This window comes from Spea bombifrons, chromosome 5 (assembly GCF_027358695.1).
Source record: "Spea bombifrons isolate aSpeBom1 chromosome 5, aSpeBom1.2.pri, whole genome shotgun sequence".
NCBI classification, from domain to species: domain Eukaryota; kingdom Metazoa; phylum Chordata; class Amphibia; order Anura; family Pelobatidae; genus Spea; species Spea bombifrons.
Window position 1 is genome coordinate 34,492,067 of NC_071091.1, and position 26,347 is coordinate 34,518,413.

The 26,347-nt window shown below is 36.0% G+C and overlaps 1 protein-coding gene across 1 annotated transcript in view; it reads left to right on the forward strand.

Moving 5' to 3' along the window:
- The window catches only part of CNTNAP2 (contactin associated protein 2), a 650,026-nt gene that overhangs the window by 293,238 nt on the left and 330,441 nt on the right, over nt 1–26,347 (forward strand). The window lies entirely within an intron of this gene.

Below are 26,347 nucleotides of genomic sequence, written 5' to 3' on the forward strand. Positions count from 1 at the left end.
ATATATCTATAGAACAAATGTTTTGATATTGGGTTTGAATTTAGTGCATTTTATTTGCATTTTAGTATATTTATTACATCAGAGTATGTTCCAAGCTAGTATTTAATTATAACACAATAAAGTAAAATTTTAACACTGCTTTTTATCATATATGTTTTTTTAAATATATCTTTATATAAGTAAAGGGAAATTAATATACTGTTTTTTTTATATTTTTATGGATATTATGTCAAGGTGGCAATGAATTAACATAGTTGTTTCCTTAGGATCCTAGTTGAGGTTCATATAAAGGTTCCTTCTTTCTATCAAAGCTTAATTTTTGCTATCTAAATTGCTTTTTCTTGATATGGTTTGCTAATAGGGCATTTTCTCTGTAAAAATACCCAGATTACTACCTTGCCAGGAGAGGCGTTCTGTTAGAGGCAATAGTAAGCATTGTAAAGACTGCCTGCAATAACCACAACAGTCCTTTCCCTAAATGGACTTAATCTGTATCTATTAGTCTTCAGGTAAACTGCTTCTGAGCGCCTTTTTTTGGCTTGCGGGGTGTTTTATGGCTTAAATGTAATTGTGTGCAACAAGTGAGTCTTACCACAAGTTGGTAGCAATGAAAGGTGCGTCATCAAGAATTGAAAGCAAAAATATTACGGAGCTAAATAAATAAAAAATTTACATTAATAATAATTATTTAAAATTCCAATTTATGATTCTATTCTTATGAAGCTGTAGACGTGGCAAAAACGTTAATTCAGAAATTCAAAGAATCCAACATCTTGCAAAAACAAAAATATATCTATTTTACTATAACAGATTAATCTCGCAGAACTGATTCTTTCATTTTATTGTTGAATTATTATGAAGTAACCTAGTTAATTATAATAAAGCAGCATACATGCATTCACCCAATTTATGATCTTCTTAAAGTAATGACTCAATAGTAAATCTGTTTTCGGCTTGCTGTACTTTTGTCAGTTTTATGTTTTTTAAAAAGACATTGAAAAATGCATCTCCTGTTTGCTTGTTTAGTTATTGACACGTAGTGCTTTTAATCCAGGCTTTCTATCATCTCCCATCCCCAAAACGCTAACAGAAGAGAGAGAGATTATTGGAGGCTTATATTTGAAAGGAACTCAATACAACTAACATTTTGTGTGTTTTGCAACCCACGGAGCTGTATACTTATTGCAACATAAAGCAGACAATGCAATAAAATGTATTACATAAGCAGGCAATCAATAGTGTCGGAAATAAGCAGGCAATGCAATTAAGCTTCAGAAAAAGCAAGCAGGGTTCAGGGTAATATAACTAGAGGCATTAGTAGCAGGAAGAGGGGGACAGTTCTGCCAGTTTACAGATCTCTGGTCAGACCTCGTCTAGTGTATTGTAAACAGTTCTGGAGATCCAAACTCCAGAAGGATACTGACATATTAGAGTAGAAAGATTAAGGGATCTCACATTATTATAATATAATAATAATAATAATAATAATATTTAAAGAATTGGCTCCTGAATACATTTTTAAATTGAAAAAAAACCTAAAATAAATAAATCAATTCTTATAAAAAAGGGAAAAAACCCTTCTTCTGCAGTCCCAGCAGGTCAATAAAATGAACTATAGTAAAGCTTATCCAATCCAAACTTACCCAGTACATTTTCTGCACAACACTACTTGACACTTGCGATATGGTAGATCTCAGCCTCAACAAAGTTACGGTCACTCTATCTGTCTCACACTCCTAACTCCCACCAGTCTGTGGCTGCTAACGACAAGATAAAATGACATCAGAACACTTATATAGGTATGCTTGTCCCTTCCACTTGTAAATGCTGATTAGCAAGAGTAAAAAAAAATAAGGAAAAAACCCATTCAATCGGTATAGCTTAGAGGAAAGAAGAGAAAGTGTGAAAGAAACATTTAAATACATAAAGCGTTTTAACAAAGAACAGGAGGGAAGGTTTTTTTTAACGATTGGTCATAATTTAACTTAGATGTTTAGAGGCTTCAGTGCATAGTAAGGAAGTTTTACTTTACTGAATCACCTTGCCTTCTTCTGATCAAATTCAGTAAAGACAAGCGTCCCTCCATTAGGCCTGTTCTGTAGAAATAATAAAAATTAATATTGTTCATAAAAATTGTATACCCAGTGAGTAAGGCAGTGCACCCTCTCTATCCTAGCTTGATGCTCTGACTTTAACATGAGTGAGATTCAATTTTAATCCCTGAAAACCTTTATGATGTTCAATGCTGTCATAAAAAAGACGCCTAAGAACCTATCATGATGGCATGGAACGTCATGAATAAAGTAGTGGTGTGCCAGCCTGTGCCCACCCTACACTCATGCTGACACACAAACACTTGCATGCTTTTAAAAAATATTAATGGCTAACTTTAGCAAAGACTGGTAGCCACATGGTTATATAAAAAGAGCCTAAAAGCTCTCAGGTTGAATATTTTCCAGAAATATGTCCTTTGTGGGTTATACAAACTTTGAAAATAATGAGAAAACACACTTTGATACATCAATGTATACCATCTAATATTTGCCCTAAAGTTTCCACAGACATATAGTCATTATTACATATAAGGTATTTCTAAACACAAGACACTTAAATGAATGTATCTTTTTATTTTTATTTTAGAAAATGTAAAAAAAAATATACAATATACAAAAATGTCTCGTTATATTCGTTAGTTTCATATTTCAAATTAATGTATTTTGGTCAACTCTTTAGCTACTTCAGTGGTGCTTTTTCATTTATTGATATATTATGCATACTCAATGTTGGACTATTCTGCATATCTAAAAGTGGTATTAAAAGAAAACCCTATCTGTCAAATTATGTATAATTTGTATGGGTGCAGTAAAAATAAAAAACGGGAGTCATCAGTGGCGTATCTGGGGGGGGCAGTCCGCCCTGGGTGCCGCTCATCAGGTAAGTGCCACCAGGGCCGACTTTACTAGAGGAGGAGAGCCGGTTGGGAAGATCATGTATCTCCCTCTAACCAGCCCAAAATCAAGGGAATGGGAGGCCTCTATATTCTGCTCACTTTGTCATTCACGCCACCTGCTGATGCTAAGTGGCGGGATATGATGTCATAACTTGGCACTTAACACTGAAGCCACTCTCACCGCCATATGCAGAAGCGCTTGTCAATGCAGATGACGATTGAAAAAAGAAGAAGTAAGGGAAGAAGAGGAGCTGCAGAAAAAGAGCCGGGGACACGGGAAAGGTAGAGAGACATTGAGACAGAGACTATTTGGAGGCGTTTGTAAGCATGTGAAAAAGTGTGATGGGAGCCACACCGTACCACTGTCAATGTCTGGCTCAGTATACAGTGATGGGAGTTATAGTGTACCACAATCAGTGCCTGGCTCATTATATATTTCTGGAAACTATGCTGTAGCACCATTAATGTCTGGCTCCGTATGGAGTGATTAGAGTTATAGTGTACCATCATCAGTGCTTGGTTGTACCCCTATCAATGTCACATCTCCTGCTTATCAATCTGTATGACATGTATATTCAAAGCCATCCAGCTCTAATGCTGGCAACCTAAACTGACACAAAACACTTGAAGAGGTGGTAATCTGCAGCGCTACTTTAAAAATGCATCCTTCGTTGATATGAGGCATTCGATCGTCCCTACAAGAATGGGCTTGATTCATTGATCCATCTAAATTGGAGTTAACCAAGGCAAACAATGCAAGGTTTGTGATTCAATTACCTCTCCATAATTAAATTATCAAGGAATAGAAACTAGACAACCGCTAAGAAATCCTACAATGAAAGCTAATAGAAACATCTCCACTTTAGCAATTTAATGGGGCCATAGAAAATTAGCACATATAAAATTTAGACATTTTGTCATATTTTTAAAAATCGAATCTAGAAATTTGTAGACAAGTCTGAACATTGTTTAAAGTAAAAAATTAAAACTCAACATGTCTGCAGAGAGATCTAAATTTACTTTAACACACATTATCCTATTTATTGCAAAATTAATTGTATATGCTGGCATTCCAATGTAATAAAAGAATATTTTAATTTTTGCATATGTACTGTACATAATTCATTAAATAACTACTGATAATAATACATTCATAATTATTAATATATTATTAACTGCAAGAAAGGACCCTTGAATAAAGACATCATTGACCACAAATGAAAAAAGATACCAGCATTGCAAGGGTTATTTATTTTAAACTGTGTTTTTTTTTTACTGTGTTTTATATTTTTTTTACTCTCCAACTTCATACAGTGTGCTCAGTCTCTTAATTGTTTTCCAGGACATGGCCCAAAAATAATAGAATTCGATGATACCTTTGCAATATCCAGAACAAAAAATCCATGCAGTGCTTTCAGCACAGAAGATTGACATATTCTGAGCTAACTAAATGAAAATGGAAAGATCTTAAATATAACTCTTGGAATGCTGGCACCTTTTAATTATAAAATAATTATGGATTGTGATATTAAGTTATGTTTTATTAATGTTATTTTTTTACTAGTTACTTGTTAATGCTAGGAGAGGATACACTATGACAGGCAGAGGTACTGCAATCAGAGGATCTCGTACGCTGCATGGGACTGTGGACAGAGAACGTCCATGACAACGGAGTGGCAGAACAGACCACCTCATCCCCAGTTGGTGGTCTACCCTGCTGGCGCACCTGCAGATATGCAACATACATATATATATTTAAATACTACTCACAAACAAACAAAACTTTGTAACATACATATGATAATGTGTATGGTTTAAAATATATATCTTTTTCTTGTATGAGTCTCAGCTCCCATAAAGGGACACATTTTTACAGCCAGTTAATTAAACCTAATTGGTCTTAACTAGCCACAAAGATGTATGCTTTGATTTGTTTTGACAAGCAATGTTTGCTTTATGACAGTTTAGCACTTGTTTCTTTTTCTGCAATAGCCTTAGAAACTAGACAGGGTAATTAAATTAGTATATAGCACAAACAGCAGGAAGTTGGAGGTCTCCCTGGAGCCAATGCATAAGGATTCAAAATCTACAGAATGCAGAAAATTGCTGTATTGATATGATACACCTTATAGTATATGGCAGCAGCGGTACACAGCAAAGAAAGGTGATGTGGTGATAAACACTATAGGCCCATGATTAAGTGCTAAGTATAATGTGAAATGTATTATTGCCCATGTCTTCTTTCTGCGCTTTGTACCGCTGTTGCTATATACTGGAAGGTAGATGTGCACTATGATTAAGTGCTAAGTATTTGGTGTTTATCACCATTTCTCCTTTCTGGGCTGTGTAACCCTGTTGCTATATCCTTTGAGGTGGATTATTAATGTACAATAAAAAAGGCAATTTTCTGCATAAAGTGGAGTTTGAACCCCTTTTCATTGGCTCCAACAGAAACCTCCAACTTCCTGCTGTTTGTGCTATATACTGATTTTGGTAAAACCTCATGGAGATCCTGGGAGACCCGAATTCCGCAGTCCTTATTTCTTTAGGTCATTTAATAATGTGTATTTTGTACATTACCCATATGCTCATCTGGGCCCTGAACACCTAGAATGACCCTTAAAGGTCCGAATGTTGGCAGGTCAGATCATTGCATGTCATATTTGTTGTAAATATACACTGTCCAAATGGGTTCTAGGCACATTACCCGCTCATACGCTTAGCCTACTACTCCCTGGTTTTTCAGTCTACAAATCATAGGGGATTCCACAGTTGGCAGTAAACTGGGATCAAGCTTTTGGCAGCATTTAGTATGTACAGCAGTAAGCGTTTGTGTACTTAGGAGTATTTTGCGATGAAGAAAGTAACTTGCAGGACCAAGGGCCAGTTCCCTCCACAGCACGTGGGTCATTTTATTAGATACTTTGTCCTAGAAAATCTTAATAACCAGACAGTCTGATCAGATATACACCCTAGTACCAACAGCAAGAGCAAATATATCTGGTTGGTAATTCATCTGTAGTTGTTTAACTACCAGTAAATTCACCAGTTTACCAAACTGAGGACAATTTGGTAAAACTTGATTTATATAATTCAAACCAGGACATGACTGGTTACAGGTTCTAGGCAAAGGTATAGAAAGAATACACTTTATTTGATGTAATGAAAAAGATATGTAGTCGTAGTGAAATGTTATAAACATAAATGAAAACGATCTTATCAAATTGAGAAATTAAAAATGTCCTGATGGATGGGGGATACTCATGTGAAGGCCTTAGCTTTTGCTGATGATGTTCTATTATTTGTCTCTGACCCACACTTATCACTATGATCAGTACTGGAGGAGGTGACAGGTTGGGGTGAGGTCACAGGATTCACCATTAATTTAAAGAAAACCAAGGCCTTGTTGGTGGGCATAACAAGTTTAGGGTCACAACTGGATGATCTGGGCATTGATTGGGAACCAGACAGTATATCATACCTGGGGGTTCAGCCGCGGTTATTAAGCTTATAAGGTTTCCCCGGTTACTTTATCGTCTCCAGATACTCCTGGTCCTGCTCTCCCCGAGGGATATTAAGTTACTGAACACCTGCTTTACTAGATTTAATCGGAGGGGTAAGAAACCTAGGATAAGCCTTACACCTTCAGGCTTCAAAAGATTTTTGGGGAGAAATAACAACTGGAAAGAGATTTTTAAATTAGAGTAATGTCACCTGAAACAGGGACATCTCATTATCATACGGTTTCAAACTGGTGTCTTAAGTGACCCATCTCAAACAAAAGACTATAGAGAAATGAAGCCTTCTATTTCTATGAATACAATTTTAGTTTTTTTAATCATATTTACATCTGCCATAAATTTGTACATGTTTTCTAAGGGGGCCCTTTTGTAGAATGCATTGAATCTTCCTCTATAATTTCATACCTAGTAATTTTCCCAATGATTGGTTTCTGTGTTGGATGTCTAGATTGCATTGTACCTCTCACACCAAAGCAATGAAAGGTTGTCAATACAAGTGGATATGACATGCTTGAAAACAGTGCTTAGACAATCACAACATATATTTTGTGTCTCATCAGTTATTATAATTTCCTGAGTGTGTATTTTTGATCATGCAAAGAAAGAAATTTGTACTTAGGGTGTGTATTTTCTAGTATTATTTACAGCTATTGTATGTGTGTGCCCATGACTCTTCAAGTACCAAGGGGATAAAAATAAAAATGTGAAAAAACAACACCATCCAGACATGATGTCTAATGTATACCATTGTGTTTGAATTATGCTGAAATTGTAGTGGGATGACCTTGTTATCCTTTTTAAAAAGTTCAACATACACGTTATCAAAAAAATGTATTTAGAAAAAGGAAGATAAAGGTGCATTAAAATTATTTTGTCCATCTAGTTTGTCCATTTTTTCTTCATGAAAAACCTTCAAAGCTTGATGCATTATTGGTCTTATCTAAGATTGTGGATTGCCATAAGCCTATTACATACATGTTTAAATACCCTCACCGTGTCAACTTTTCACTTCTGCTGAAAAGTTGTTCAACCACCATTACATCAAAGTCTCTCTGACCCTTTAGTTTTCGACTATGACCTCTTGTACTCTTTAAGTGGCTGATAGCTGATTATTATCTCTATGTAGGTATTAAAAAGCTTGTTTTAGATGCATTTTATTCATACATACAGATAACTTTATAATATGTTACACTTAGATTATTTTGTCTTTAATTGTTAATATATTTGTAGTGTGAAATTATCTGAAAATGTCTCTGCCATACGGCTAGTCAGCTTATCTCTGATTGTTTAATCATTTCTTTCAAAAGACATATTTTTTCCATTCTCCATTAACACTTATAGAAAGCTGCAACCATAGTCTTGTATCTTTCTAGCAAACTAACAGCATGTTATTGGGCTATATCTTAGATTAATATTTAACTCAAATATGTATTGATTTAATTGTATTTCAAATATGTTAAATGTAACCTCCTTGCATGTACACACCATTTTGCAAGGCTGGATTTGCTTTCGCCATCATCCTAGCTCTTCAAACAACCTTCAATGCCAATTACATGCAAAGGAGGAAACCACAGGGAATAAATGCTACTGTGCTCATGCAACCACTGCTATGGCTTTATTCATCAAACCCGTTATGTCAGAAGTCAGCTGCTGGTTAAATTACTGAGTAGCATTTCTCACTGAAATGTTGCTCAGATCCTACAGGAACAGGCGCCAAACATATCTGAATTTTATTTTTGAAAAAGTAACTGCCACAAAAACTCTTGGGCAAGCAAAAGGTAAATTCATATGATTTTAACCCCTTAATGACAAAGCCCGTACATGTACGGGCTCGAAATGTATTGTTTTCAATGGGTTTTGGGACCGCCCATTGTCCTTAAGGGGTTAAATTCACTAAACAAACGTTGCAAACGGCATAATATTTTTCCAAATGAATCTTTACTAAAGCTACTAATTCTTATATTAACTCATTTGATATAGTTTAGTATTTATATATTTTAAATTTCTACAGAAGGTAGGTGCATTACGTGTCAAACTCAGTTTATGTTACCATAGCATTTAATTTAGAAAAATGCATGTATATCTAATACACCTGCTTCTCGATCTGAAAACAAAACCCAATAGCCTTATACACCACAGATTCAGCTATTTAGTACTCTGCCACATCTAGTTAAAATAATAAATAAATTTAGGCCAGGGGCACCTTATTGGACAGATTTAATTTTGACGTACCAGTGTGAGCAAATAAGCACAGAAACCTAGTCAGTTAGTCAATTAAACTAAAATTACATTGGATCTTTATGCTTTTCCTCTAACATATTTCACAGAACAGGAGCCACACAAGCCAATAGTTAGTATAACCCATAGTATTATTATTTTTTATTGTTTTTTTTATAGTGCCATCATATTCAATGGGGGTGTACTTTTAGCTCCATAGGCAAACTACACCACCGGCATCCACCCATGCACTTGCTTTCTAACAAAATAGATAACCTAGTAGAGCCACCTCCACCTGCTCTGTTTGGCCAGTCCTGCCCAGTAGGGCTCTCCACTAGACTTGGGTAGAAACTGACACACACATATAAAAATGCTTTTTTCTACCACATCACATCTGGGCATCACATCTGTTTTGATTATTAAGTCAACCGATTGCTAACTCTAAGGTCACAATGTACTGATTAGTTCAGTAAAAATTGCATGCCTCATGACATCAGCAGACTTAAATCTGGATTGGAGTCAAAGTATGGCCCTGGAGTCAGAAACAATGCCAGGATGTGGATTTTTGCAGTAATTATCATCTAATTTCTGGATTTGGAATATAATCTTATACAGCATTACCGTTTACTGTCTTAACACTAAAAACTAAAGTTCAATATCACATTTAAGTAGATAACATGTTAATTCATAATTAATTGCTCTGTTTTCAGAGTACATTCTATATAAACACAAATATTTTGTTTATATTAGACTCAGAAAGACAAAGAGAGTCATGGATATATCAGCTGAAACCGGGACTAGTGTACTAAAAATCATTCATTGTTAAATACGGAAATCAATCTTATAGATGTATCTAAAATGCTTAGCTAAAAATATCTTCATTGTTCTCTTCAGTCTGCAAAACTTTCTAAAAGTACATTTAAATTACAGGCAGACTAGAAAACATTTAACCTTTTTTTTGAAACACACTACATAAAATTTTCCATTTTAAAAGTACATTTTGTACAGATGGTGATGAAAGGTCTTATTCTAGGAGGCAAAACTCAGTGGTAGGCAAAAGATATTTCACGAAAGCATTTGTAAAATAATATGTTCAAGTCATTATGGTTCCTCCAATTTTACCCCTGTGTAGTTTTCATTTTTATGTATGTCTACTTTTCATTACTGTAAATTATATGAAGAAAGCATTTAGTTATAAATAAGCAAATGCAAAAAAAAGTGAGAAAATGTATTTGAAAGCCCATGTAAATGGTTTATGTAAATAGTCAACACAATTATATAGAATCATATTTTTCATGATCTTAAAATGGACAATGTGAACTTGCATGTCCTTGCCTGAAACATGCAAAATTATAACCCCTTAGCCCACTACATTAAATTAAATAAATAAAATAAAATACTGGAGTCCCCAGGACTCCCTGTTAACCAAGAGGGGGGCCACAGTGCCCCCATTTCTCCCTCCCTTAAACAATGTAGGGTATTTAAAGTACCTAGAAGAGTATGTTCTATGTCCCCCCCATGCTTTGCCCACTGGTGTGAGAGGGTTAAAAATAAATAAAATAAAATAGTAGCATTCCAGGCTGTGATTCATAAAATGGGAGAGTTAATCCAACAGTTTTCAGGAATAACATCAGAACATTCTGTCCCAAAGAATGTAGCGCTAGGGACAGCTTAGATATTGCACAGAAACCTCAAACTCCTAGGCCTCTGGTAGAGGACATGAGGTTGAGGAAGACACATACCACCCATAGGAGTGAGAAAGGAATATATATATATAAATTAGTTATTATTATTTAAACTGAACTATAAAATGTAAGCGCTTTGGTGAATATGTTCCTTTTATTTTTATTGTCATACCACCTGAAATTTGTAAAATAATAAGAAACAAAATTGACCTTTTTTTAAAAAATCCATTTCAATATTGTGAAAATATTACAGGGTACAGAGCATATATTGGATGACAGTAAAAGGATGCAATTGGTAGAAACACTGGATGTATTTTTATTTACTTCAATTGATTCCGCTGAACATAAGGATCATTATATGAATGCTCAGGTGGATCTGTGCCAAGAAGAGTTATAAAGGATATAAAATGCTCATTGCACGCCTTGTCACAGCTGGTCATTAGGGTACATTAATCTTTTTTAAGCAGCACTGTGATCAAACGGATGACACTGCCCAACAAATATTAGTTTCAATTTGCAATGTAATTTTGTCTGCTTGTATGAAAGATCATCCTAGTCCTAACCCTAATGGGTTTTGTAACCATGGCATTATTGACAGCAGCTGACAGAAACTAACAGAAGTTACATGCAAAAGGAATCTGAATCCAGGGCCAAAAATCACGATGCCGATAGATCTCATAATGCAGTGGATATAGCAACAAATACGCAAATGAATATACATTTTCCAAAGGTTTGTGATCAACTGCAATACAATAGAGTAAATGTAATTTGCAATAGATTACTGTATATGATGGGAGCTGCCCCCCAAGCCTTACAGTCTACAGTTACTAGCTACTATTTCCATAAAAGGTGAACTTGCACTGTTGCTGCTCAACATCATGGGAGTTAATGTTGTGTAGTGTAGTGTAGCTCTGTGATGCACAACAAATGTCCTGAGGTGTAACAAAAAAAGACTGTGATTACAGGATAGTGAAAAAAAGAGACATGGAGGGTTGGAACAAAAATGGTAGTTTTGCTGCAGTTGTGGCTAACATTTGGTGTTATTATTACAAGTGCTGATATTACATTTCCCAACCTAATGGATGACTGAGAATCATGAAATGTGCATTCCACGGCAGCTGCAGTGCCAAATCATAATGATATAAATGCTAACCTTTGGCACTCCAGTTGTTGTTTACTCACTGTCCCATGATGTTTAACACACCAGACTGGCCGAAATGCTATCTCAACAAGTGGAGTATTAACTAACCCTAGCTTCAATTCATGTTTGCAACAAAATACCTTGTGTCTGCAGCATACAAACTATGTCTTTGCCCAAGTAGTAACTCTATGCCTATGAAGGAGCAACTGCCAGAGTGAAGGGGAGGAGACCAGAGTATCCAAGCAAAATTAACTGAACCCTAATCTACTACATAAAGTGCATTATGCCAATATCTACATTCAAAGGCAGAACAGAAAATGTGTTTAGGTTTCATTGTTTCTGATAGACTCATGTACATGTGTGATTAAGTAGTAAATTTGTTTACACCTACAAGATTAAGCAGTTTAGTATTGCAAATTACATAAATTTAGATTGCTTGAAAGCCGGATTATTTCCCTTTCATATTTTAATGGTGTGTGTCTGTCGTCTGCGAATAATATGCTAGCCGGTGTATCTAAGACATTGCAGATATTTGAATTCATTTAACTGAATTCCTGATTGTGGGTCTCTTTGATAATAGCATAAGAGTTGTAGCTATATTACAGTTCTTAGTAATGGACTGTTTGCTTTAGATGTGTTTTCTAGCTTGTTGTGTCATGTGTAGCAACTCAAATGTTATGATCAGCCCTTGGCTCACGTTCTTATTACTTATTGTAAATCTGGTACGACAGATCAGTTGCTATCAAGTAGGTGGCATATAATGTTTCATATCTGGTAAACTGCAAATATAACATAGAAATGAAGATTTGGGGAGATGGCACTGCCATTTGTTGATGGGTTACCAAGAAAGTGTAAATAGCCAAGTGAATCATTGATAAAATCAAGCTTATAAAATGTATTCTTTATAAAATTGCAACCCGATGGCTCCAGCAGTGCACATGAGTAATGTATCTTGCCGAGGAAACCCTGATATTAATGCATCCCTGCGCTGTAAATTTTCTATAAGTGTCCCTATGTTGTAGAAAATGTCTAACTTTAAAAGGACTACTGAGTGACCAAGTTTGTAATTGGTTGCCATCTAAGTTTGTTTGCCAAATTAAGACGTAATGTCAATTACACTTGGGGCCTGACATCATGCAGTTACATTTTTTACTGAAGAAACTTGGTGACATCAATAGTTATCTATTTATGCTGTCATCCTTGTCAAAATCTCAGTGAATAACTAAACTAAAATGTATCTAATGTTTTATCTATTATTTTAATAGATATTTAATTAAAATAAAAAGTGCAAATTCAACCATCAATCATCCATCAGCTATACTAGAAAGATCATATATGCTCAAATTGGTTGAATTAGCAGGTAGTCAGTCCATGATGTAAGCATGATGTGTGTAACAGCAATCACTGTTACTATACATTCACACACCATTTGCGCCATACATACAGTACCATTTTTGTGCCCAAACAGCTTAACAGTGCCACCATTGTGCACAAAACAGTTTAACAGTGCCATCATTCTGGCCAAACAGCTTGTCCCTGACAGCCTTACCCCAAACAACTTAATAATGCCATATTTGTCCCCAAACAGCTTGTCCCTTCTATGTTAATTGTGCCAACCTTGTCGATGCTCACACACAGCATTCATGCTGACAGACAAATACATGCTCACATACACTTATACACGCTTACATTCATATAGTCATACGTGCATACTCTCTTCCTCCCTCACTGACTCACTCCTTACCTCAACCGCAGCTTTCTCTCTGGCTATGAGCAACCTTGTGTTCGGGTGCCACTCATCAGGGGGTGCCAAATTAGCATCTTGGATCTGCCCCGGGCTGGTCCAAAATTTTCACAAAGGGCGTGGACTGATGAGAGCCACCTGCACCGCTTCCACATGCTCCCTATGCACAAACTGGCCAGTAATGCAATCGAAAAGAGGTGCATGTGGGGCGTAGTGTAACTTTTATAGTTCATATATCCTGTGTTGGTGGTATTGGGGGCATTACAAACGCTCCTATATTTTTTTCAATCAAAAAAATCCCTAAAAATCATTTACTACATCTTACCTAGAGAAAAGCAATTAATATATAACTGTGCATCTCATTATAGGACATATATTTTGAGATCTAGAATTTTCATTTATCCACACTAACTGTAAATGTTCTGCTGGAAATATATAATTACACTCAATAACCTGTCTTGCAGCTTTTCTCTAAATGAAAGCCAAGTATCAGTATGAGACAGCTGGGGAGGCTAGTAATATTTCAACATGCCTTTGGCGCCTAGTTCACCATCATTTAGTGACTTTGTCAGAAAAGCTCTGTATTTGGACCCACTCTTTCCCAATTATGTTTGCTTGAAAGGCGCAGCACAATTTTTGTGATTAAGTTAATTTGACAATGATCACCTTTTTCACAGTCATTAATCAAAATGCTTTTTTATTAGCTAGATACAGCCTTTATACCCTGAGGATTCTGCACTAACAATATGGTTTATTTTGATTTGGAAAAAATAACAAATTGGGAAGATGCTGAAGTGAAGTTTTCCCAAAATATATTTCTAAAAATATAGAATTTGATGGCAGATAAGAACTATTCTAGTCTCAGTCTTTAATCAGGCTTTAGTCTTATCTTAGACTCAGGTTATCTTAATTAATATCCCATGCATGTTCAAATTCTTCTACTGCTTCTACTACTTCTGCTGTGAGACTGTTCCACTTATTGATTTTGCTGATATTACATTATTTCTAAGCTGCGAGTTTTAGATTATGACCTCTTGTTCTAAAATAAACTTCCTTCTTGTACTTTGTTAAATCACTTTGTAAATGTAAATCACATCCCCTTTCTCCCTGTTTCCTCCAATCGATCAAGATTCTGTAGTCTTTCCAGAAAATGTTTATTCTGCAAATCATTCACCATTCTGGTAGCCTTACTCGGAAATCTCTCAAAAATATCAATATTCCTCTGGGGATACGTTTTTTTTCCGAATTGTACACAATACTCTTTGTGAGGTCTAACTAAAGACATCACATAACTACCTAATTTTTCCTGCTACTAATGCTTCTAGCTATTCAAACCTGCACCCTGTTTGATTTTTATGATGCTTTATTGAATTGCCTGGTTATCCTTAAGTCCTCAGAAATAGTTACTCCCAAGTTTTTCACGTCTGTTACCGACAGAGCAGTGCCCCAATACTATATTCTGCTTTGGGACTTTTATGCCCCAAATGCCTTATTTCACAGTTATCAGCATTATACTGCAGCTACCGACTCTTTTAACTTTAACTTTAAAAACCTTTTATAATACTTTCTAATAAAAATATTAAATAGTATGGGTCCCACTAAAGGTGCCTCACTTGTAAGAAGGCTATCATCTGAAATGAGCGATAACTAAGACACAATCAAATTGAAATAGACAGACGTGAACAAGAGAGGTCTAGCTAACCTATCCACATAGCAGAGCAAAAACACAAAACATACGTGGCAAACAAGCAGCTTGTTCCACATGGATTTAACATGCACCGAAAGTCAGTTATTTCAAATCCTGTCTAAAGTGATCATTTATTTAAAGGGACTCTCCAGCCATCTCCAGCCATCATCTACGCTTTAATGATATGATAGCTGAGTGCATCATTTTCTACCCCTAGCAAATGCATGGAGGGATTCAACAGAATTCTTTTCCCCCATGCACCTGCCTCTTTCCAAACCCCACAGCCCCTAGGTCTGCAGTTGAAACATTTAGTCAAAATTGGCACTGCAAATGTGCCATATACTCACCCTCAGCCATGTTCACCTCTTGGGGTCTGCCAAGGGTGAGTACACTGATGTTTGCTTCAGCCAAGGGAAAAGTCAGACTGTGTAGGGCATGGTGTTCTGCAGCTCTGGATCTGCTGGTACCCTTTTTCCTTCTAGGTTTAATGCATGTTTATAAAAGTAGATTTGTTATCCCAAAAGGTGTGGTTGACAGGATCCACTACATGTATGACACATTATTAATATATTATACTGGAGCAATTGCTAACAAATACAGCATTTTAAGCTTTACTTAACTGAACGCTGTTGGTGCCGGTTCTGAGGGATTTTTAATATAACTGTCTGGGTCAGGGTTAGAATGGCGGTGCTGAGGTGGCCCTGGCATTTTAAGGCTTGTGCCCGCCTGTTAGGCATCGCTTACTACTTACATCCCATTTGCCCAGTGTGCCAGATGGCCAGTTACACAGGCTGCCTTCTGTAAGTTGCACATATTCTGTGACGTATATAAAGAGGATTGTGGATATGCGCACCTGGCAGCCATATTTATAGAATTTATCTCTATAGGAACTTATTGTGTGTCACCATAGAGATAACGGGGGGTGGAATTTATTTATTTTACTATTTCACCCATAGAGGTTACTCCTTACATCTGTAAATGAAAAGTGGACTTTAATATGCATTCTTCATTGGCACAACTGTATGGGACACCAGACTGTTCCATCTAGCACCCTTTTTGTCTTATATAACACAGATTACCCCGGTAGCAAACATCCATCTAAAACAAAAGTGCTTCATAAAAGTTTTAGTGTTGTTTTTATGATGTCATGAAAGGTTAAAATAACTGTCATAGTTTATTTGCCTAAGTGGAACAGCACCTTTAATCAAAGAGACACGAGAGCTTTTGCTCTAGAGTTGTGGAATTACTATTACATTCTTACTCAAGGTTAAAATTATTTGTGTACACAAACAGGCCGTTATAACAGTCAATAAAGTTTAATCAAGAAAACATAATATGTCCCCGTATTTACTGCTGCTATTTGTTCTTAAAACTACCTGCATATATAATGCACAAGAATATTTATTGCTATAACACAGCATGCAGTGCTTACAATTTACATACCTTTGTTCAAAGTATTGACATTGCTTTTCCGTCATAAATGTTATTGAAACTTATCTTAAATCAGCCCTACACGACCATGCATTTATATGTTTTCATAAGTACCTAATGGAAAAGCTTTGCTGACGGAAATTCTTTTCCTACGCTAGGATTTTGTCAAAACCATTTATTTCTCATTACATTTGATTAATTGACCATGTCACAAGCATAAAACTGCAACATTTCACCCAAAGCTTTTAAGAGAATGAAAAGATAAAATTCAAAGTCATGTTCATCATATGAAATGATCACCGTCAGCTACTACAATATGCATTTATTCAATAATCGCCAGTACAGGATTGCCAAGGCAAGTAATTTGATGTCTTTTAAGTAACAAAAAAAAAAAAACAGGTGTTGATGCTAATATTTCAAATGCAGTAAATGTTACTTGTACCAAGGTCTGTCACATAAGTGGAAATGTGGCATTTACTTTTAGAGAAAAAGGGTATAAAAAAGGGTTTTATTTTACTGTTTATAAACAAAGAATAAATGATAAAGAACTAAAAATTGCAATTTTTACACTGTGATAACAATGTTATTTAATAATATTGGTCATATCATATAGAGGTTTCAGGTGCATTTTAAGTATAACATATATATATATATACATATACATATATATATATATATATATATATATATATATATATATTGTAAATCTGGTGAAAAGTAATTATTACACATAACATCATATAAAAGTTGGTCTCCTTTCCCAGATCCTACATATTATATTTGAATATACAAATCTAACTGTATAATATTTAATACAATTTTCTAATAATTAAAGGTAGGAACACTCATTGCTCCTCGTTGCAGTCTCTCTTTAGGGGTACCTTAAACCGTGAATGATAAGGTCCGTATCACGTAGGACTTTTCTGTCCAATATGGAAATGTGATTCTACTAGTTATATTTGCACTCTCCAGGTTCCTTTAAATCCCGTTCCACCAGCCCATAGGTATTTTGTAGACTTGTGCAATCATATTCGGGTGAGCATGAAAACGAACACGAAGGGTGCGTTTTCATTGTTCAGCCGAATACCGAACACACGAACATGGCGGTGGCAAAACGTATACGAAGACACACAACACGAAGAATCTTCGTTTTTGTCTTCATTTACTAATCTCCCTGGTCCCTTCCCCATCTAGCCTACCTTATCTACGCAGCATCGCCGTCAGGAGTTGAAGACTGTTAACTCTTGGAGTGGGGAGACAGGCCAAGTTCCCCGTCAGGAGTTAAAGGGCCGTGCATGCGACCAATTGGTTGATACCAGAGGTGGCCCCTGCAGGCGACCAATAGTCACACGCATGGACCTTTAACTCTTGGAGCAGGGAGAGTAGTTGTGGCACTAGGATTTTAAAAGTCTGTACGAGCGACTCTATTGGTCGCCAGCAGGGGGCTCTTCATTGGTTGATGGCAGAGGAGGCCCCTGACGGTGCCCAATAGAGTTGCTCGTACAGACCTTTAAAATCCTGGCGCCAAAGCTGCTGCGTAGTGTGTACTGCGTACAAAACTCTTCCAGTTTCCTGCTACTTATTGGCTGCATCAAGCTGTAGGGGGAGCTGTAAGAGCCGCAGTGATGATGGGAGAGGGTGTAAGTGCGAGTGTATGACAGCATATGGTGTTAAATATGTGTGTATATATATATATATATATATATATATATATATATATATATATATAGTTTATATACGCTTCTACACATTTCTTATTTTATGCTACCCTCCATTCCACCATATATGTTATTAAATACCCATTCTCCTACAATCACTTTACCATCATTATCTTTATTATTTGATTTTAAACAATGCCAACAGGTTCTTCAGAGCTGTACTCTGAGGTTATACAATAACGTACATTTATCAATAATGCTTAAATCTAAGCAAGTTATTAAAGGGCATAAACAAATATGATCTAGTGATACCTCTTACACTAAATAGGTTAAATCTGGGGAAAATTCTGTTTTTAAATAAACATAAGAAAATGCGCAATTCCATTGCATTCATTCGCTTTTGCCTCTAAATGGAAAGAATGAGATCGTGAGTGGAAGAAATCCTTGCCTCCGAGAAACAATGATCAATATATATATACTATAGCTACCTAGATTCTGATTGTTTTAAATCTCTTTGTTGAAAAGAGCATCTTTTAAACTTTTCATATAGCCCTCTAATACTAAAGAACAACAGTATCTAAAAAAAGCAATTTCAGGCAAGTAAAAGGAAGTATGTGTACTTAGGATAAACTATGTAGGCTTCTGGAATAATGCCACATGCTTTTAGCAAACTTTTACAAGAATCAAGTTATTTTGAAAAAAAAAAAATAGAGAGACATAATGGTCTTAGCACAGGTTTGTTATTAAGTGATCTTGAAAACAATACAGCAAGCATTTAAAGATGTTTACTAGTGGAAATGCTCCCTGATTTATGAAGCACCAACACATTTTCCCAGTTGTGCTATGGAGGGTTATTATACAATTATTTGTGCACATCATATTGTCAAATATAGTCATATAGAGTCAAAAGCAAAAATAGTGCTTACACAAGAAATAGAGTACTTACACAAGAAGGCATACTCCATAATTTAGTATGTAAGAAATAAGGCTACTTGCACAATCAATGACCAGCCATAGATATAGATTTGTGATATTTAGTATTTGTATTTATAAAAGAGGAAACATTTTTAACACACAGTATGTATTAAAAGCGATATGTGTTACTCGTGCTATACTCGTGCTATAACAATAACAAAGACACTACTCTCAGGTATATGGAACTGTTTGACAGCCTATTGCTTATTTAACCATTCTTAACCAATGAGCTTCTTTGGATATTACAAAGGTTTACAAATTAATGTTGTATAGTCACAGTCAATATGCAATAAAATATTTTCTCGTTAAGATATCATGTACAGATAAACACTTTTTTGTTTTTACGTTGATATATTATTTCAGGGCCAAATTGATTGCACACTAAATTACCACTAAGTACAGTGTTTTAAGCATACATGATAAAAACTATTCAATGTCAGTTATTCACATAGTGCTCTTTTTATTTGTATAATACTGCCAAACCAAAGCACAATGTGTAATGGCCAACATTAGTTGATATCTGTTTATTTTTTAGAAAAAGACCCAAAACTGAATAATCAGTATGTTGCCAGACATAGGAGTGAAATTGAGATAGTGCAAGGTTATAACATCTGCAACCACAAGCAATATATCATTGGTTGAAGACGGTGTGTTCCTGCAGTTTGCCTATAGAAAGAAAACCTTATCTTTCTTCCCCAAGTAGGCTATGCTTTCTGCATGCAAGTAAAGTATCACTATAGTCAGCAGCTAATAAAATGTAATGGAATTGCCTTTTAGCACACTTTAATACCCTTAGTGTGAGAGAATATTAGTCTCTTTTCTCAGCAGGTGATAGGAATGAAAAGTGGATGCTAAAATTGCACTACGGGTAGTAAAGTGGCTAATTTGAAGGAAATTGCAATTTTAAAAAATTAATGTAAAAAACATCCTTTCTGGGAATTTCTTGAATAATCTTATTACGTAAGTGCTAACTTTTAAACTCTTCCATTATTTTTATATCTTTTTTAGCATTATAAATTCTGTCCCATAGTAATAATAGCTTCAATTATCATCATTATTTATTGCTGATAGATTGTTATTATTGCAGATCATACTTATTATTATATATATATTATTATATATTTATTATTTAGTCTCTAAATACCATTTTTTGTTGTTCCAATCCGGCATAAAAACAGTCTAAGACATTAGTGCCAACATAGTACAACATTTACTCAATGTTCATTGCAGTCTTATAGCATGACCCCAGTCTACTTGCCAGCAAACAAATATATTATAAAGAAGTAGGTACCAACAGAGGTTTAGAGTAGGTATGGTACTTAAACAATGAAATTATATTAAACGGAACTTTCATATGAATCTCTGAAAACAGAGCAAAACCTCCGTGCGCTCATTCGCTCCCACTTTCGTTCATATTCTCTAATATACCTTCATTCACTCTGCCAATTGCTTCATTGTCTGGCAGCTCCGTAAGTATCTTCTTTATCTTCTTGATCATCAGTATTTCTTTGTCCACATCTCCGCAGACATGACCTCCCGGTGAACTTCTGCACATCTCCGCAGAGATAACCTCCCATAAACGTCTACAAAAATGGTGGCGCTTCTGGTGACATACGCTTCCCCTTCACTGCTGACCACTTCCGCATGTGCCAACTACTTCTACTTCCTCTTCTTTATCCTCCAAGAGGATGTCACCAAAAGCACTGCCATTTTGCCCAAACCTGAGCTGGAGGGGTTCCTAACATTTTAACATTTGTGCTCATAGAGTCAGACAGCCCAGAGTATTCAGTTGTTTATCCTGATATATGAGAAGTGACAATGTATAGGCAGTACTGCTTTTGTGTAATTTATAGAATTTCATCCTAAAACTTGATCTTTTCCTGTTCATTATGTCTGGGAAAAGGAAGTTGCAAACTGGATGATTACTCCAATAAGATTGTGTACTGGTTTTTTTTTTCATTTTATAATGCCCTTCAATAGGGTTAGTGCCCAAAATGTTTTAACCTCTATCAGATCAGTGGGGTGTCAGATCGTATGGTAGGATGAACCTGGGTGGAGGCCAGATATGATGTGGCATACCAGTTTGTTTCCAAAATTATATTTTTAAACCTCTTACAAAATATGGCATGAATTGGGGGGGATTTCTATGGCCACAATGTTGCTTTGTCATATGGATGCATGTGATCGCTCTGATTGGTGATCACATGAAGCTGGAATGCCTGGATTGGCTCATCAGCAACTGCCTTGGTTGCAAAGCAGTCTCCTCCAATGTGAACCCATGGCTAGTGGCATTTTCCATAGGCTGTACTATTACATCCTTGTTCATCCACTGTTTCAAGGATGTCATAGAGTAAGTTTTTATTTAGCTTGGGTGTTCCCATACTCTAAGAATAGGCCTCATCTTTACTAGATCCTAAAAAAATCCTAGTCAAATAAATAACAAATACCCAGCTGACACATGCTACAATGGTCCAACTTCATATCAAGTAATTATTGGGCTTCATTGATTTCCTGTCAGCAAAATGCACTTTCATTTTATGCAGTGTTTAAAAAGAAAAAAGGAAGTCTTACTTCTCATCTTAAGGATATAATGGTATATATCAACTGTGTATTGATGTTTTACTGAATTATTGTAGAGGTTCAATCACCACCTTAATGAAGTGTAGTATCCCAAGTCAATGACCTTCAATTACCTGACATCTACTCAGCAATGAGCAGCTGTTGTACAACTTTCTCTAACAACATATACAATATTTACAGACTTCTTACATAAAACATTGACCCAAAGATGTTCAGAAAAATATGTATAGATCAGATTTACAATTAATGGCTCATTTCCACCTACTGCACTAAATGTAGCACATGTATTACAGTTAGTATTAAAAAACCTAAGACCTAGTTAATAAAAAAAGGATTCTGATAATCCTTCTTATTTTGATATTGTTAAACCTTCAGAGCAAAAATTCATGTGAATGGTCTTTAAAAGCGTATTTTCTGAACATAAAAGATAGCTCACTTAATGTTTTGTCTAATTGGAACAATAAAATATAGAAGCAATATATACCGTATTTGCTCGATTATAAGATGACCCTGATTATAAGACGACACCTCAAAATCTGAATATTAATTTATGAAAAAAGGAAAAAGCCTGAATATAAGATGACCCTATAGGAAAAACGTTTTACCAGTAAATGTTAATTCATGTAAACTATGTGAACAATTTTTTTTAATAAAAGCTATGATTGAGAAAAATATTTTGTTTTTATTTCCATTTTTTTCAACCTGCCCCCCCCCAGTTATGCACATCTGCCCCCTGGCTTGCCACTCTGCCCCAGAAATGCCTTATACTCCCTATATGCCACTGTGCATATAGAGGATCCAGGTCCCCTGCATCGCTGCGGGGGACCTGGATCTTAGTCTCATACCCAGACCTAGTTGAGGTCTGATTATAAGACGATTCCGATTATAAGACGAGGGGTATTTTTCAGAGCATTTGTTCTGGAAAAAACCTCGTCTTATAATCGAGCAAATACGGTATTATGGGCTATTGGACTTGGCCTAACCTAGAGTAGTGCCCAAAATTCAACCATTCTGAGGACCATTTCCCCTTCGTCCACATACGTCATATCATGGCACTCTCTCTTAGAACCTGCTAAAAGGATACTATGAAGGTTTGCATAAACATCTGTGGTATAAATTGTCTGGGTTCATAGCAGATTTCTAATTATACAATTATCTAATTAATCAACATATGTGGCTACTACTTGTATATACCTGTCACTGGTGTTGTGCCTCAATATAGGTTAATATAAATTAATACCAAAAATTTGTGGAAAATGTGAATAATAAAATACAATTTTGCAAAACACAATTAACAAAAAACACAAAGTAGTGTCTCTTAAAAACATCAATAAAGGCTCAGTATGACATTAATGGTGCTATATAGGTTAATGTGATATATTAGCACTATTTGAATGTGTAGGGCAAATTCCTAATGGACATTTCCAATAAAAATAATATTGTTATGAAACTCCAGAACTATATTATGATGAGGTATATAACACAAGGTGAAAAGTTCCCAACAAGGTTTGCTTCAGAAAATTCCCTGTAGACCCAAACGAAGAAAATATCAAACAAATATGTCGTTTTGTGCTTCTTAAAATTGAAAGATAGAGACAACCCCTCAAACTTTGGACATTAATGAAAGAAAAAAGGTCTAATTAAAACCCTATTGGGGAGGAAATCAAAACCACTGTTTTTTATTACTTTATTTTCAGGGACACAGTATTTATCTTCTCCCTCTCTCTGGCACAAGACCAAAGTTTGTCAGTAGGAGAAAGGGAGGATTGTCATTTATTACATGTGTTCACTGCGATTGATTTTCACTAGACTTGTACATTCAAATTCATGCAACGTTTAATAAAATGTTCTAATTTTGTTAACTCATACAAATGTCCAAAAATGAACCCCCAACAAAAGAAACCTAAATAAAGCAGAGAGCTCCACATTTTTCACACATTCTCTCGCACTCAGTTTCTCCCTACTTTTGCCATGGCCCTGTCTCCTTTTCCGCAGCTCCGCTTCTTCTCTCATATATTCTATTAAATATATGATACATACATGTTAAAAATAATAATAATAAAAAAAAAACAATAACCTACCTGCATTCCTCCCAAATGCACTTTAAAGTATTCAATTCTAAGAATTTTGGAATGAATAATAATTTTTATCTCATGAAACCTCACACATTATTAGTTTCAGATATTAAATGTTGTTTTAATAAAAGATTGGATAACTATATTTAATAGAGTAAGACGTTTAAAAGTTTAGTTTTTTTGAATCACACATTTTTACAACCAAATGTTGTGTTTGTTAAAATAAGGCAAGTTTAGTAATTATTTAAACTATACAAAACTCCCTTAACTTACTTTAAAAGTAGGCTTTAACCAATTCAATAATGACAAATGCACTAAAAGTGATAATTAGACTGATCTGGTTATTAGAAGTGAAAATGTAATTAGTTCACACTTGCAGGTTGATGCCAAGTAACAATGTGTAAAGAGGATCGATAGCTTAATGCTGCCCAAAACCACACTAAATTATCTAAGGTCTAGAACAAGTGGCACGGGTTAGTAAAATATTAGAAAGCTTAAACTGAACCATCTTCTTTAGCAGCAAACATAATTTATTATGCCTCCTTGTAAATGGTTGTTGTGCAATATATATACCCTATTTGCTCGATTATAAGACGACCCCGATTATAAGACGACCCCCCAAAATCAAAATATTAATTTAGGAAAAAAACAAAAAGCCTGAATATAAGATGACCCTATAGGAAAAAAGTTTTACCAGTAAATATTAATTCATGTAAATTATTTTTTCATGTTTAATAAAAGCTATGATTGAGAAAAATATATTTTTTAAATTTCCTTTTATTTGCCAACCTGCCCCCCCCAGTTATGCCACTCTGCCCCAGAAATGCTTTATACCCCCCTATTTGCCACTCTGCCCCATGATATGCCTTATACCCCTATATGCCACTCTGGCATATAGGGGGTTAAAAGGCATATCATGGGGCTGAGTGGCATATAGGGGGTTAAAATGCATTTCTGGAGGTATATAGGCATATCATGGGGCTGAGTGGCATATAGGGGGTTAAAATGCATTTCTGGAGGTCCAGAAATGCATTTTAACCCCCTATATGCCACTCAGCCCCATGATATGCCTTTTAACCCAGCATGTACTGGCTGCCTTGGCTTGATAGGAGTGTGATTGCTGTTAGCAGTTTGATATATATATATATCAAACTGCTAACAGCAATCACACTCCTATCAAGCCAAGGCAGCCAGTACATGCTGGAACCTGGGGATGATAGTAGTGGGATTACAGCCTCCCTATGCCATGCTACAACCCCCACCCCCCTTACACATCCATGCTATCACACACAAACACATTTAAATACTCATTCATTCCATTAATCACACATACTTCACACATTAAACACACATTAATCACACATACTTACCCAAAAACCCTCCCCCACCCCCTTACCTGAACTGCAGATCTCTCACTCGAAGACTTCTGCAGGGGACCGGCTGTAGAGCAACTTCTCTGGCCCCGCCCCCAGAGGAGGGAGGGGGAGATAGAGCTCTGTGAGGACGCTGCAAGCTTCCTGTCCTCCTGCTTCTAACAGAAGAGACGCTGCTCGCGACCGGTAAGCAGCATGGCCCCAGCAGACATTTTTTGGGGGGTCTGAGAAGACGACCCCGATTATAAGACGAGGGGTATTTTTCAGAGCATTTGCTCTGGAAAAAACCTCGTCTTATAATCGAGCAAATACGGTATATATATATATATATATATATATATATATATATATATATATATATGTGATAATTCATTCAATTATGACATGAATCCATTTTTTCCTTATGCATAAATACATTTTCTCTGGATGCAGTGCCGGATTAACTTCTGCAGGGGCCCTGCTACTTACCCGTGCGTTGCTCAGAGTCACGTGAATTTACGTCACGTCATATGACTCCGCTCCGTTCCTGCTTTCCCTGTGCAGTACAAGAGAAGTTGTTCGCACAGAGTGCGAGCGATGCAGAAGGAAGCGGCGGCTCCTGCGGAAGTCTACGAGCGAGAGAAATGCAGTTCAGTTAAGGGGGTGGGGAAGGGTGTATGAATGAGTATGCGTGATTGAGGGAATGAATGAGTATCTGTGAATGATTAGTATATGTGAATGAGGGAATTAATGAGTATCTGTGAATTAATTAATGAGTATATGAATGAGTGCATGAATGTTTGTGAATGAGTAAATGAATGGATATATGTGTGTGTGTGATAGCATGTACTGGTTGCCTGTGCATGATAGGAGTGTGATTGCTGTTAAAAATCATATATATATATATATATATATTAATATTGTTATTGTTTTTTTTGTCCAAATTCGGTGTGTTACTTACCTTTGATAAATATGTTTTGTTTTTTTAAGGTGTGTGTGGGGGTCATTTTTGGTTCCGGCCGAATTTTCGATTTCGCTTCAGAATTTCAATTTTGGTACATCCCTAGTGTCGGTGTGACAGAGCCTGTAATGGTGTGTAAGTTTGGGTGTCGGTGTGGCAGAGCCTGTCCTGGTGTGTGTGTTTGGGTGTTAGTGTGGCAGAGCTTGTCCTGGTGTTTGGGTGTCAGTGTAGCAGAACCTATCCTGGTGTGTTTGGGTGTCGGTGTGGCAGAGCCTGTCCTGATGTTTGTGTATGGGTGTCAGTGTGGCAGAACATGTCCTGATGTGTTTGGGTGTCGGTGTGGCAGAGCCTGTCCTGGTGTGTGTGTGTT